Here is a 13,713-nt window from a genome sequence, read left to right as displayed (position 1 = left end):
ATATATATATATATATATATATATATATATATATAATACAAAGAAGAATGACCCATGATATAGAAGCATGGCATACCAGTACCATTATCTTTAAATGAAATATTAATAACTCTTACCATAATCTTAATTTTAAACTTTTTTTTTTTTCTTGCATGTATGCATTTCACTACAATAACCCATGTACATACTGTATTACAGTTAAATAGTTTACCTTTAGTGCATTTATTCAAATATGTATACAGCTTGTTTAAAATGTAATATTACTGGATCATTGCAATTTACTATGAATATTAAATGTATACAATATTATAATCATTATTATGTACTAATAGATTAGCATATGTCAATAACGATTGCTGTCGGAGGACCTTCAGCGGCATGGCCGAGCAATGTTATGAGTCCATATTATAAGTACAAATCATAATAGATAGATAGATAAATAGATGGATGGGCGGAGCTCCAGGCAAGCCTGGAAAAGGGAAATGATCTTGCAAGTTAACTGAGGAAATGTTGACAATACACAGGAAGTAGCAAGTCAGGGGATGATATAGGTAGTGTGTCAACGAGATAGCATACGAACAAAGCCTAGTGACCATACACACACATACACACATACTCACACACACGTTTCTGGAACTTTCCAACCACAGTGTAACACACGTGACACGACCCCTGCTTCACCAGAATTTAGGAAGCAGAGCTCAGAAGGAGGCTAGCATTAGAACTGACAGGTAGTGGGGAGAGTGAACAAGAATAGGGGCCCAACTAGACTTACTTATTATATTGTCTCTGTAAGACATACCCTGCTCAACTTAGATTTTCTCTGAAGATAATAAATTAAGATCAACTCACTGTATTCATCTTTAATTCCTACTACAAGAATCGAGAGTGACAAAGAATAAAATTATCAATCTGTCTACTTATCTGCCTATCTGTCTATCTGTCAGTCTATCTGTTTATCTATCTATCTATTTATCTAATAAATCTTAATACCGTAAGAAGTGGTCACAGACAAATCACCTTCATGTCGCCCTGTCCCCTGCCATGCGCTGTCCTCCCTCCAACACACACACACCCCTCTTTCATATACCCCTCCATTCCATCCCTCCATCTCGTCCTCTGTCTCCCGCTCCTCTGCCATTACGCTGCCCTCCCTCCACCTCACACACACCCCTCTCTCATATACCTCTGTATACCATCTCTCCATCACGAATTCTATATGTGTGAATCAACTAACGAATTACCTGTTTTGCGATTGAGGCTAAAAGGGAGAATGTTTGTGAGAAGAAAGTTGGATGTGTTAGCTTTGAGTGAAACGAAGATGAAAGGGAAGGGTGAGTCTATGTTTGGAAGTGTGAATGGAAGATTGTCAGGTGTTGATAGAGGAAGGGCAAGAGAAGGTGTGGCCTTGTTAGTGAGTCCGGAAGTACAGCAGTGTGTGATTGAATGGAAGGAGGTGTCATCAAGACTGATGTGGGTGAAAGCGAAATATTGAACGTGAGTTGTGGGTGTTTGTGAGTGCATATGGGCCTGGTAGTGAACGGGATGAAGAAGAGAGGGAGTCTTTCTGGAATGATGTTGATGAGTGTCTGCAGAGTTTTGGAGCGAATGTGAATGTGGTAATGATGGGAGATCTGAATGCTAGAGTGGGAAATGTAGCAGTTGAAGGTGTAGTTGGTATGTAAAGTGTGCCTGGAAGAAATGAAAATGGGGAACGAATGATAGCAATGTGTGTTGAGCGAGAGATGGTGATTGGAAATACGCTGTTTGAGAAGAAAGATATTTATAAGTATACATGGGTGAGACAGGAGAGTAGACGGGTTGTTGATAGAGCCTTGATGGACTATGTGGTTGTGTCTAGGAATGTAATAGGAAGATTGTTGGATGTGAGAGTTCTGAGAGGGGAGGGTGGAGGTATGTCTGACCACTGCCTGGTGGAGGGAAAGTTAAGAGTAGGTAAGAGATGGGTGAGAGCTAGGAGGGTTAGGTGTGGCAGGGAGGTTTTGAAAGTGAGTGAGTTGGATAAAAGAGAGAAAAAGATAGAGTATCAGGAGAAATTGAAAGATGAGTGGAATGCAGTGAAAGATCGGGAAAATGGCAGTGTGGAGGAGGAATGGCAGTTATTTAAGAGTGCTGTGGTGGGGCATGCAAAAGAGGTGTGTGGTGTGAGATGTGTAGGTGGTGGTGTAAGAAAAGGAAGTGAATGGTGGTGCGAGGAAGTAAGTATGGCTGTGGCTGAGAAGAGACGTGCATGTGAAGTGTGGCTGCAGAGGAAGGATGAGATGTCAGATGAAAGGTATAAGGAAAAGAGGAATAGGGCGAGAAGGGCAGTGCGTGATGCTAAAGTGGCAGCAGATGAGAGGTGGGGTAGGCTGCTGACAGAGAATTTTCAACAGAATAAGAAAATGTTTTGGAAGGAGGTGAAAAGGGTGCGAAAGGGAGAGTCTGGGAAGGAAGAACGAATAAAAGCAGAGGATGGAAGGATGTTAATTGAGATGGATGCAGTAAGGAAGAGATGGGCAGAGTATTTTGAAAGATTGTTAAATGTAGAGAAGGAAACGGTGGCTGAGATTGTGGCGGATGGAAGGGTGCAAGGAATAAATGTGTTGGGAGAGTTGATTGATTCTTTGATCACGAAGGAGGAAGTGGAGAAGGCAGTAAAGGAGATGAAAACAGGGAAAGCTGCAGGTATGGATGGGTGTGCTGTGGAATGCCTGAAGGGTGGTGGAGTGACTATTGTTGACTGGTTAGTAAGACTGTTGAATGTGAGCATTGTGATAGGTATGGTGCCAATTGACTGGGCAAGTGCTTGTGTGGTCCCGTTGTATAAAGGCAAGGGTGATAAGTATGAATGTACTAGCTTTAGGGGTATAAGTCTGTTGAGTGTTGTAGGGAAGGTGTATGGTAGAGTGTTAATTATGAGAGTTAGAGAGGGTACAGAGGGAGTGATTGGTGATGAGCAGTGTGGCTTTAGGAGAGGAAGGGGATGCGTGGATCAGGTGTTTGCGGTGAGACAAGTGCCGGTGTGTGAAAAGTATTTAGCGAAAGGCAAGGATGTGTTTTGGGCATTTATGGATTTAGAGAAAGCGTATGATAGAATTAATAGGGAGGCTTTGTGGACGTTTTATGATTGTATGGACTTGATGGTAGGTTACTAAAAGGGGTGAAAAGTTTTTATGTAAATAGTAGAGCGTGTGTAAGAGTGGGAAATGCTGTGAGTGATTGGTTTCCTGTGAGAGTGGGGCTGCGACAGGGATGTGTGATGTCGCCTTGATTGTTTAATATTTACATGGATGGTGTTGTAAGGGAGGTGAATGCAAGAGTTTTGGTGGAGGTCTGAGTCTGGTGAATGTTGATGGTGGAGAGTGGAATCTGAAGCAGCTGCTGTTTGCAGATGATACTGCACTGGTGGCTGATTCAGAGGAGAGATTGAGACAGTTGGTAGAGGAGTTTGAAAGGGTGTGTGAAAGGAGGAAATTGAAAGTAAATGAGAATAAGAGTAAAGTGATGAAGAGTACGAGGTTGGTAGATGGTAGGGGATGAATATAGTTTTGAATGGCGAGTTGCTTGAGGGGGTAGAGTGTTTTAAATATCTAGGGTCACATGTTGCTGTGGATGGAAGAATAGATGCAGAAGTGAAGTTTAGAATAAATGAAGTAGGAAAGGCGCTGGGAGGAATGAAAAAAGTGTTTAGATGTCGTTCGCTTAGAATGGATGTAAAGAGAAGGCTGTATGAGGGTGTTGTGGTACCGACTGCTTTATATGGGGCTGAAACATGGAATATGGGTGTAGAAAAGAGGAAAGGTTTGAATGTAATGGAGATGAGGTGTCTGAGGAGTATGTGTGGAGTGACGCGTATGGATCGAGTGCGAAATGATGAAGTGCGAAGGAGAACTGGAGTTGTTCGGGAGATGGCTGGTAGAGTTGAGCAGAGGGTGTTGCGATGGTTTGGGCATATGGAGAGAATGGATAATGAGCGATTGGTGAAAAAGATAACTAAATCTGATGTGAGAGGTGTAAGGCTGAGAGGAAGACCACGAATAGGATGGATGGACAGTGTGAAGAGAGCGCTGGATGTGAGAGGGATGTCTGTTGAGCAAGGAAGAGTGGCTGTGCATGACAGAAATAAATGGAGAGAAATTGTGAATGAATAAGTGATGACGCAGCCTTGAGGGGATATTCTCCCGCATTTGGTCTGATCAGCTAGGCAGGTCAGGTACGGGTAAGGGGATGAGTCTGTTATGATGAGGCAGAGGTAAACCAGCTCTGCTGTCAGGCCCTGCTGCTGATTTCACTGATTGCATTGCGCAGTTGACTCTTGTGCGGTGTGGTGCGGTGAGGATCTGTCCGTTCTCCCCTTTGGGGCTAAAATGCGAATGAATGTGTTTGAATGGATGAGTAAATGGGGAGTGTGTCGTCCTGTCTCGGCTACCTCCCTTTCCTTGGGGGAAGCAGCCTAGGTATATAGATAGATAGACAAGCCCTAAATATATAAGAGTCAGCTATTAACGAATCATAAACACTGGAATTCGAAACCCAGCTCTGTACACGTCCCTCAGCCCGTTGTTGACTCTCGCGTTCGTGTCCGTGAATCCATTAAATGCTAATCCGCCAAATATCCGCCAAAATATGCGCCAATCCCGCGTATTTGGGGTGGACGCGTGGAGACCGTGAGCTGAGTGATTTGGCGGAGGTCACACTGCTGCCTGTTATCCACCCACGAGAGAGAGAGAGAGAGGAGGGGCGGGGAGGAGGGAACATAAGAGATGTATGTACTGTATGTATGTATTTACATGTATGTATGAATAAATATATGTATGTGTTATGTATCGTAGCGGGCGGCATACACACGCCTAGCATTAAGGTAGGGGGGGGGGGAAGCAACATACGGACAAGTACTGCCATATATTACGTGTCTGAAGGGCGACACAGCTTATTTTAGTGGCTGGGGAAGTGACGCACCCCCACCCATTGATGCCCCTTGAGTTTAGGTGGACAGGGCAATGGGAGGAGAGAGGGGAAGATGGATGAAAGACTTACAGTTTAGTCCTATATTCACATACATACATACATACATACACACTCACATACATACATACACACACATACATACATGCATGCATATATACAGTACATACATACAGGCAGATACATAATTATGTAAATAAATACATATAAAGGACTACATACATACATACATACATGATTGGCCGTAAAATATTGCCAGGCGGAATTTGGAAGCACTACCTCAAAAAAAAAAAAAAAAAAATTCCCACAATATACTTTTTTTCCAGTACAAGGTGGTGCATATATAACACCGCTTGTCCACTTCACAGGGCGAGTTCTTGTGTGTTGCAGGGACGGCTGAGAGAGAGAGAGAGAGAGAGAGACAGACAGACAGACAAACAGACAGACAGACGAGAGAGAGAGAGAGAGAGAGAGAGAGAGAGAGAGAGAGAGAGAGAGAGAGAGAGAGAGAGAGAGAGAGACGAATACCATAATACGAGGGCGAGAATAGTAGTTGTAGATGGTGGTAGTAGTAGTAGTTGTGGATGGTGGTAGTAGTGGTAGTTGTGGATGGTGTAGTAATGGTAGTTGTGGTAGTTATGGTAAAGTGGTCGTTGTGGATGGTGGTAGTGTAGTAGTGGTAGAATAATTATCCCACCGAAGAAGCGTGTTCGACATTACTACATTTCGCGCCTTCATCGGCTTTGTGGGAAGGCATCTAGGAGCCACGATACCGGCGCGGGCGTGTGTTCGACTCCAAGGAATATTCAGAGCGCCGAATATTAACACCTAAGTTCGTGAATCGGGAGGAATTTGCGTGTCTAGTAGCTGTATTCGTTTTGTGGGAAATTCGTGTTGTGTACTACGTCGTATCTCGAGTTACAATATTTACCAGAAATTCGTGTAACGTGCTATACCTCTTGCACTTTAGCCTGACCCGGACTTTCGTCCTTTTTCAGCTTATTTCGCGTAGCTCAGTGGCGGAAAAAGACAGTGCTACGGCTATACATCCTTTCCCAGTTCTTCTTCGTGACTAGCGCCGTAGTCTAGTGCTAATCCATTGTGACAAGTGAACGCTGAAGATGGAGAGATGGGAATTTTAGACCAGCTGTGAGTAAAATGGGTGATTTGTATCTTCATTTGTCACTAGAATGCTTTATGTGTTTGTAATTTTGTTTCTGAATAAATATTGGTATTGTAGAGGGTCCCCTTCCCGTGGTGGCACCGATATAACTGGGGAGATTCACTGCCTGGTTATACTTGGTTATACAAGCGTCCTTCATCTCCCTTTCTGTTCCCAAAAGAAGGATGGTGGACCGCCGGAGAAAAGGTAACTTAAGTCTGCAGTCCACTGGGTTCACATTATAGATGAACTTGGGGATACTACAACTACTACTACTACTGCTACTACTACTACTACTACTACTACTACTACCACCAGCACCACTACTACTACTACTACTACTACTACTACTACTGCTACCACTACTACTACTACTTCCACTACTACTACTACTACAAGACAACATTCCTCGGCAGATCAAGTAGTATTTAGCAGAATCTTAAGTAGGTTGCAGGAAGGTAGAGAGGACCAGATATGAAAATAAGGTAATTACATAGATCAGTGTTGGTGTTTATTGCAGTCATTAGGGCGGGGTTGAGGACAATGGGGTGAGACAGGGTGATGGAGTCAGGCAGTTAGGTAGGCAAGGGATGAGGCAGGGTGAAGCTGGGTGAGGCACGGTGAGGCAGAGTTATTCAGGATGAGGCAGAGTGTGCAGGGTGAGGCAGAGTATTATAGGTTTTAGAGTGAAGTAAGTAGTAGGCTCAATTTGGGTGACGCGGAGTAAGGCAGGGTGAGGCAAACTGAGGCAGAATAAGGAAGCCAGACAGTAAAAGGTAGGGTGAGGCAGGTGGGAGGTAGGGCAAGACAAACGCAGAACAGGCAGGTGCAGGTTATGAGGCAGAGTGAGGCACGGTGAGGCGGAGTGAGGCAGTGTGAAGCAGCGTGAGGTAGAGTGAGGCAGGGTGAGTCAGAGTGAGGCATGGTGAGGCAGAGTGAGGCAGATACTTAATTGAGGCAGGCCTAAGAGTGAGACAGATTAAAGAGACAGAGACTTCCTTATCTGATGCCTAACCTAGCTTAACATACCACAACATAGCAGCATCACATAGCATAGCATACCAACTTAACATAGTGTAACATACCAACACTGTGTAATAAGACTACACAACATAACACAGCATGACAGCATAACATAGCTTAAAATATCAGCATAGCATAGCATCACATGGCATAATACTGCATAGCAATATAGAATTACAGCATGACGTAGCAACATAACACACCATAACAGCATAGCATAGCATAGCATAGCAACATATAATACAGAACAGCAGCGTAACCAAGCAGGATTCCTCATACCTGTTTCTTAGCTATTTATTTATTTATTTATTTTCTGGATATGGGTGGTTAATGTTTGTATGACTAGGGTTCGTATTCTCGTCGGTTAAGGAACTCCGTAACACCTCTTCCTAAGCCATTTATTTTGTTTATTATACATTACTATCATTATTTTAATAGCGCCATATTCTGCATAGGGAAAATACAAAAGGATATTAACCAGCCAGATCCAAAAATAAATCGCTGAGGAAGAGGTCTTAGGGAGCCTCCTTACTGAACGACAATTGGCTGTGTGAGTATGTGTGCGTGTGTGTGTGTGTGTGTGTGTGTGTGTGTGTGTGTGTGTGTGTGTGTGTGTGTGTGTGTGTGTGTGTGTGTGTGTGTGTTTTCGTGGATGGATCTGTGTAGGTAATGTGTGTGTGTGTGTGTGTGTGTGTGTGTGTGTGTGTGTGTGTGTGTGTGTGTGTTTTCGTGGATGGATGTGTTTAGGTTGTGTGTTTTTTTTTTTTTTTTTTTTTTGTCCGACTCTGGGCATAGGCTTCACAGCCTGCTCTCAAGGCCCAGCAGTCCTCCTACATACCATCCACCTCTACATGCCACCAATTCGGCGCTAACACCCACCGTCCATATTGAATACATGCTAGGGCTGTCTCATGCAGGACTGGTGTATTGGTATTAGCGGGGGTATTTTTACGACACGTCGGCGGGTCATCTGGTAGATCAGTAAAGTCCTGATTTAATGAAATTCAAATCCTTAAACTGTTCCCTGCCCCAGCGGGGATTTGAACCTGGGTCCGTTAGAACTGCAGGGCACCTCTCTACCGATTGTGTGTGTGTGTGTGTGTGTGTGTGTGTGTGTGTGTGTGTATGTGTGTGTGTGTGTGTATCAGCATCATAGAGAAAGACACTGGTATCTCAAATTAGCTTGGTTTAGGTAAATTGGGGTCGATTTGGTGGTGGTTACATTATAAATTTCACTCGAACTTCCAACACCTCCTCCTTCTCCTCCCCTCTCTCTCTCTCTCTCTCTCTCTCTCTCTGCGTTACTGAGTTACATAGAGTTACATAGATACACAGACCACACAGACCTTACGGTCCCTACGAGGTGGTCCGGCTTTAATACTAATATGCCTTAACACTAATACAGTGCATAGGAGCAGGAGAAAAGGATAGTACAGAAGAAGGCTCTCTCCCCCACCCTCCAGACCCTCCGGCATTTGCCGTACAGGAAACAAGAGATTACAGGAATGAAAAACATGAAGGAATTTTATAGGATCGGCAGAAGTAGAATAATATGGAAAAGGGAAATACTTACTCTGTGCATGCAATTTTTTAAAATGTTTTTTGAAATTAAAAAGATGAATAGAATTTTTATCTATTATATATTCCCTAAAATATTGTCTGTGTCTAATAGACAGATGAGTGCAGACGCGAATATGCAATAATTGCTCCATCCTAACTAAACGATACCAACTGCGTCGAGATACATGTCCAGTCTCTTTTTAAATATATTTATGGTACCACTCTCAGTCACATTCCCAGGGAGTTTATTCCATTCGCCTACAACAGAGTAAGTGAAGAAGTTTTTGGTTGTATCAAGATTAGCCCTCCTTGCTTGCAGCTTCATACCATTTCCTCGAGTTACAGTCTCGGCAATTACTATGAATAGCTTGCTTGAATCAATATTACTAAAGCCTTTTAGAATCTTAAAACATTCAATCAGCCGTCCCCTGAGTCTCCGTTTTCTATGAGAGAATAGGTTTAATTCCCTGAGTTTCTCGAGGTATGGTTTATTCCTCAAGGACGGGATTAACTTGGTAGCCCTACGCTGGACCGCTTCGAGTATTTCTATATCTTTAACTAGGTGAGGAGCCCAAAATTGCACTGCAAACTCTACGTGTGGCCTGACTATGCTTGTGTATAGGGGGATTACAATATCTTTGCTTTTATATGTAAAATGTCTTTTGATGAAGCCTAGGGCTCTGTTGGCTTTAATGGCGGCAGAGATACATTGATTCGAACATTTCAGATCGTCTGAAATTAGTACGCCTAGATCCTTAACTAATGAGGACTTGCTAATGATTTGGCCCTTCATTTCGTAATGATATCGTTTGTTTTTCTTCCCACATTGCAGTACCTGACATTTATTTACATTGAAGGGCATTTGCCATTTTACTGACCAGCTGACAATTTTATTAAGGTCATTTTGAAGGCTAATTCTGTCTTCTTCAGTTAATATAGTGTTGCCGATTTTTGTGTCGTCCGCAGATTTAGAAATGGAGTTGTTTAGGCCAACATCGATATCGTTAATATACATAATAAATAGGACTGGTCCCAACACTGATCCCTGAGGAACACCACTGGTCACTGGAGCCCAGTCTGATTCCACTCCATTTATAACGACTCGTTGCTTTCTCTCACTTAACCAGCAACATATCCATCTATGAATATTTCCGTCAATTCCAAGTGATCTTACTTTTGTCATTAGTTTATCATGCAGCACTTTGTCAAAGGCTTTCTGGAAGTCTAAGTAGATTATAACAAGTGACCTGGTACAATCATTCATTTTAAAAAGTGTATCGTAAAACTCAATTAAATTTGTCAGGCATGATCTCCGCGTTCTAAAGCCATGCTGGCTGTTCCTAATTACGTTATTAGTTTCTAGGAACTCAACTATCCAATCTCTAATTAATGATTCGAGGATCTTTCCCAAGACAGAGGTTAGGCTAATTGGTCTATAATTACCTGGTTGATCTCTACTCCCCTTTTTATATATAGGAGTCATGTTAGCCAGCCTCCAGTCTGTTGGAACCTTTCCTTGTTGTAGGGACTTGTTAAAGATAGATGTTAGAGGGCTGGATATTACATCCACCACATTTTTCAGTATTTTAGGGTAGAAGTTGTCTGGGCCGGGAGTCTTATTACTGTTCATTTTATTAAGTTTATCTCTCACTTCATTACTGCTAATATGCATGTCATTTAGTGCGTTTTGGATTGACATTTGATGCTCTTCGGTGGTGTCATTGCCGTCTACTGTGAAAACTGAAATAAAAAACTTACTTAAAGTAGAGGCAATTTCCTGATCGTCCGAGATAAGAGCACCCTCGTCGCTGATAAGTGGACCAACGCCCGCCTTGAGTCTCTTATTGTCGTTAATGCATTCATAAAAAAGCTTAGGATCCGTAGAGAGAGAGAGAGAGAGAGAGAGAGAGAGAGAGAAAGAGAGAGAGAGAGATTATAAACTACTGTAGATTGAGGATACACCACTCTCTCTCTCTCTGTGCGTTACTGAGAGAGAGAGAGAGAGAGAGAGAGAGAGAGAGAGAGAGAGAGAGAGAGAGTTATAAACTACTGTAAATTGGGGATATTCTTCTTCTTCTTCTTCCTCTCTCTCTCTCTCTCTCTCTCTCTCCTTCTCAAGCTCCCAGGCGAATTTTCTCCCTGTCTCTTTTATATATATAATAATTTTTTTCCTTCATGAGATGATTGTGAGTAACGAAGGAGAAGGAAATGAGATCTTGGAGGTGCGGACAAAAGCGGAAATTTGGGACCTAAAAAATGAAAAAATGAAAAATTAAAGAAAGTTGATAAGATATTGGTGAGAGAGAGAGAGAGAGAGAGAGAGAGAGAGAGAGAGAGAGAGAGAGAGAGAATGGCGAAAGTTGACAAGGTATCAGTTAAAAAAAGAAAGACAATGAGAAATAATAATGAAAGTTGATAAGATTTTGGTTTAAAAAAGAGAACAAAAAAAATAAAGTTGATAATGGATTGGTTAACAAAGAGAGAGAGAGAGAGAGAGAGAGAGAGAGAGAGAGAAATAAAGTTTATAGGGTATTGGTTAGAGAGAGAGAGAGAGAGAGAGAGAGAGAGAGAGAGAGAGAGAGAGAGAGAGAGAGAGAGAGAAATAAAGTTTATAGGGTATTGGTTAGAGAGAGAGAGAGAGAGAGAGAGAGAGAGAAATAAAGTTTATAGGGTATTGGTTAGAGAGAGAGAGAGAGAGAGAGAGAGAGAGAGAGAGAGAGAGAGAGGGAGAGAATAAAGTTGATAAGGTATTGGAGAAAGTAAATGAGATATTGAATTTTGGCGCTTGAGAAAGTGTTAATTAATAAGGAAATGGTAATGATAGTAGTAGTGGTGGTAGCAGTAGTAGTAGTTGTAGTAGTAGTAGTAGTACTAGCAGTGGCAGTAGTAGTAGTTGTAGTAGTAGTAGTAGTAGTAGTAGTACTAGCAGTGGCAGTAGTAGTAGTTGTAGTAGTAGTAGTAGTAGTAGTAGTACTAGCAGTGGCAGTAGTAGTAGTTGTAGTAGTAGTAGTAGTAGTAGTAGTACTAGCAGTGGCAGTAGTAGTAGTTGTAGTAGTAGTAATAGTAATCTGTCTGTCCATCTAGCTATGATTCTGTCTGTCCTTTCCTTTATCTATTTGTCTGTTTATCCATTTATCTATTTGTCTGTCTGTCTATCCATTAACTATTTGTCTGTCTATCCATTTATCTACTTGGCTGTCTATCCATTTATCTGTTTGTTTGTCTGTTTATCCATTTATCCATTTTTTCTCTCTCCATCTATCTACTTGTTTCTTTTAATCTTTTTATCTATTTGCCTGTCTGTCCATTTCTCTATTTGTCTGTCCATCCATTTATCTATTTGTGTGTCTATTTATCCATTTATCTGTCTATCCATTTATCTGTCTGTCTATCCATTTATCGTTGTCTGTCTATCCATATATCGTTGTCTGTCTATCCATTTATTTGTTTGTCTATCCATTTATCTGTTTGTCAGTCTATCCATTTATCTATTTGTGTGTCTATTTATCCATTTATCTGTCTGTCTATCCATTTATCTGTCTGTCTATCCATTTATCGTTGTCTGTCTATCCATTTATTTGTTTGTTCATCCATTTATCTATTTGTGTGTCTATTTATCCATTTATCTGTCTGTCTATCCATTTATTTGTTTGTCTATCCATTTATCGTTGTCTGTCTATCCATTTATTTGTTTGTCTATCCATTTATCGTTGTCTGTCTATCCATTTATTTGTTTGTCTATCCATTTATCGTTGTCTGTCTATCCATTTATCGTTGTCTGTCTATCCATTTATCTGTCTGTCTATCCATTTATCGTTGTCTGTCTGTCCATTTATTTGTTTGTCTATCCATTTATCTGTTTGTCAGTCTATCCGTTTATCTATTTGTCTGTCTATTTATCCATTTATTTATTTATCTGTCTATTTATCTGTCGATGTATCTATGTCAGTCTGCATCGGTCTAGCAGCCGTGGCTCAGTGGGTTACAGCGCTCCGCTCTGACCGAAGGGTCGGAGGATCGAATCCACCCAAGGGTCATTGGTAGACATCAGGAAGGGCATCCGGTCATAACATGCTACACGCTCCAGTCCAAAAGTCCTCTACCCAGAGGCAACACCTTAGCCCTTCGGGGGTACCTGGCGTAAAACCAAATTATTTTTTTTTATTAGTCTATTTTGTCTATCGGTGTATCTATCTACAGTATATCTATCAGTCTGTCTCTGTTTCCCTCCATAATCAAGTCCCTCATTACTCCATCGTTATCGTAGGGTCCCTGGGCAAGGATATTCAATAGAATCATTTAATGCTAGCGTGACCAGTCCCTCTTCCCTGAGCGGCATGTTGGAAAAAATCCATCTTTGTACTTAAATCTCATAACCCACTAGATTCCTCTCTCTCTCTCTCTCTCTCTCTCTCTCTCTCTCTCTCTCTCTCTCTCTCTCTCTCATGACACACAACAGCAGCACTGTTTTGCAAGTACCCGTCTCTCTGTGGTGTGAAAGCCTCTTAGGGGTTTATGCATGGAGGGACACAAATCTTCATGAATAATGTATGAAAAAAAGAAAAAGCAAAAACTGGAGCCGCCACCACGAGGACGATTACGGTGTGAGAGGGACGATGTGCCCTGAATGGGGAAAACATTACTATCGAGAATATTACAGGATGAATACAGGAAAACAGAATATTGAAGGTAAACATAATACTACTACTACTACTACTATTATTACTACTACTACTACTACTACTAATAATAATAATAATAATATTAACAACAACACTAATGCTACTACTACTACTACTACTAATAATAATAATAACAATAATAGTAATAATGATAATAATAATAATAATAATAATAATAATAATAATAATAATAATAATAATAACAATAATAATAATAATAATAATGATGATAATAATAATAATAATGATAATAATAATAATGATAATAATAATAATGATAATAATAATAATAATGATAATAATAATAATAATAATAAT

At 41.2% G+C, this 13,713-nt stretch overlaps 1 protein-coding gene across 1 annotated transcript in view; it reads left to right on the top strand.

Annotated features, from left to right (window-relative positions):
- Positions 1–13,713, top strand: part of LOC145418683 (uncharacterized) — a 176,142-nt gene that overhangs the window by 162,101 nt on the left and 328 nt on the right. The window lies entirely within an intron of this gene.

This window comes from Coenobita brevimanus, chromosome 116 (genome assembly GCF_032717465.1).
Source record: "Coenobita brevimanus isolate Jiangsu-jjx chromosome 116, ASM3271746v2, whole genome shotgun sequence".
NCBI classification, from domain to species: domain Eukaryota; kingdom Metazoa; phylum Arthropoda; class Malacostraca; order Decapoda; family Coenobitidae; genus Coenobita; species Coenobita brevimanus.
Note: the sequence above shows the minus strand (reverse complement) of the source record. Positions and strands in the feature narration are given on the sequence as shown.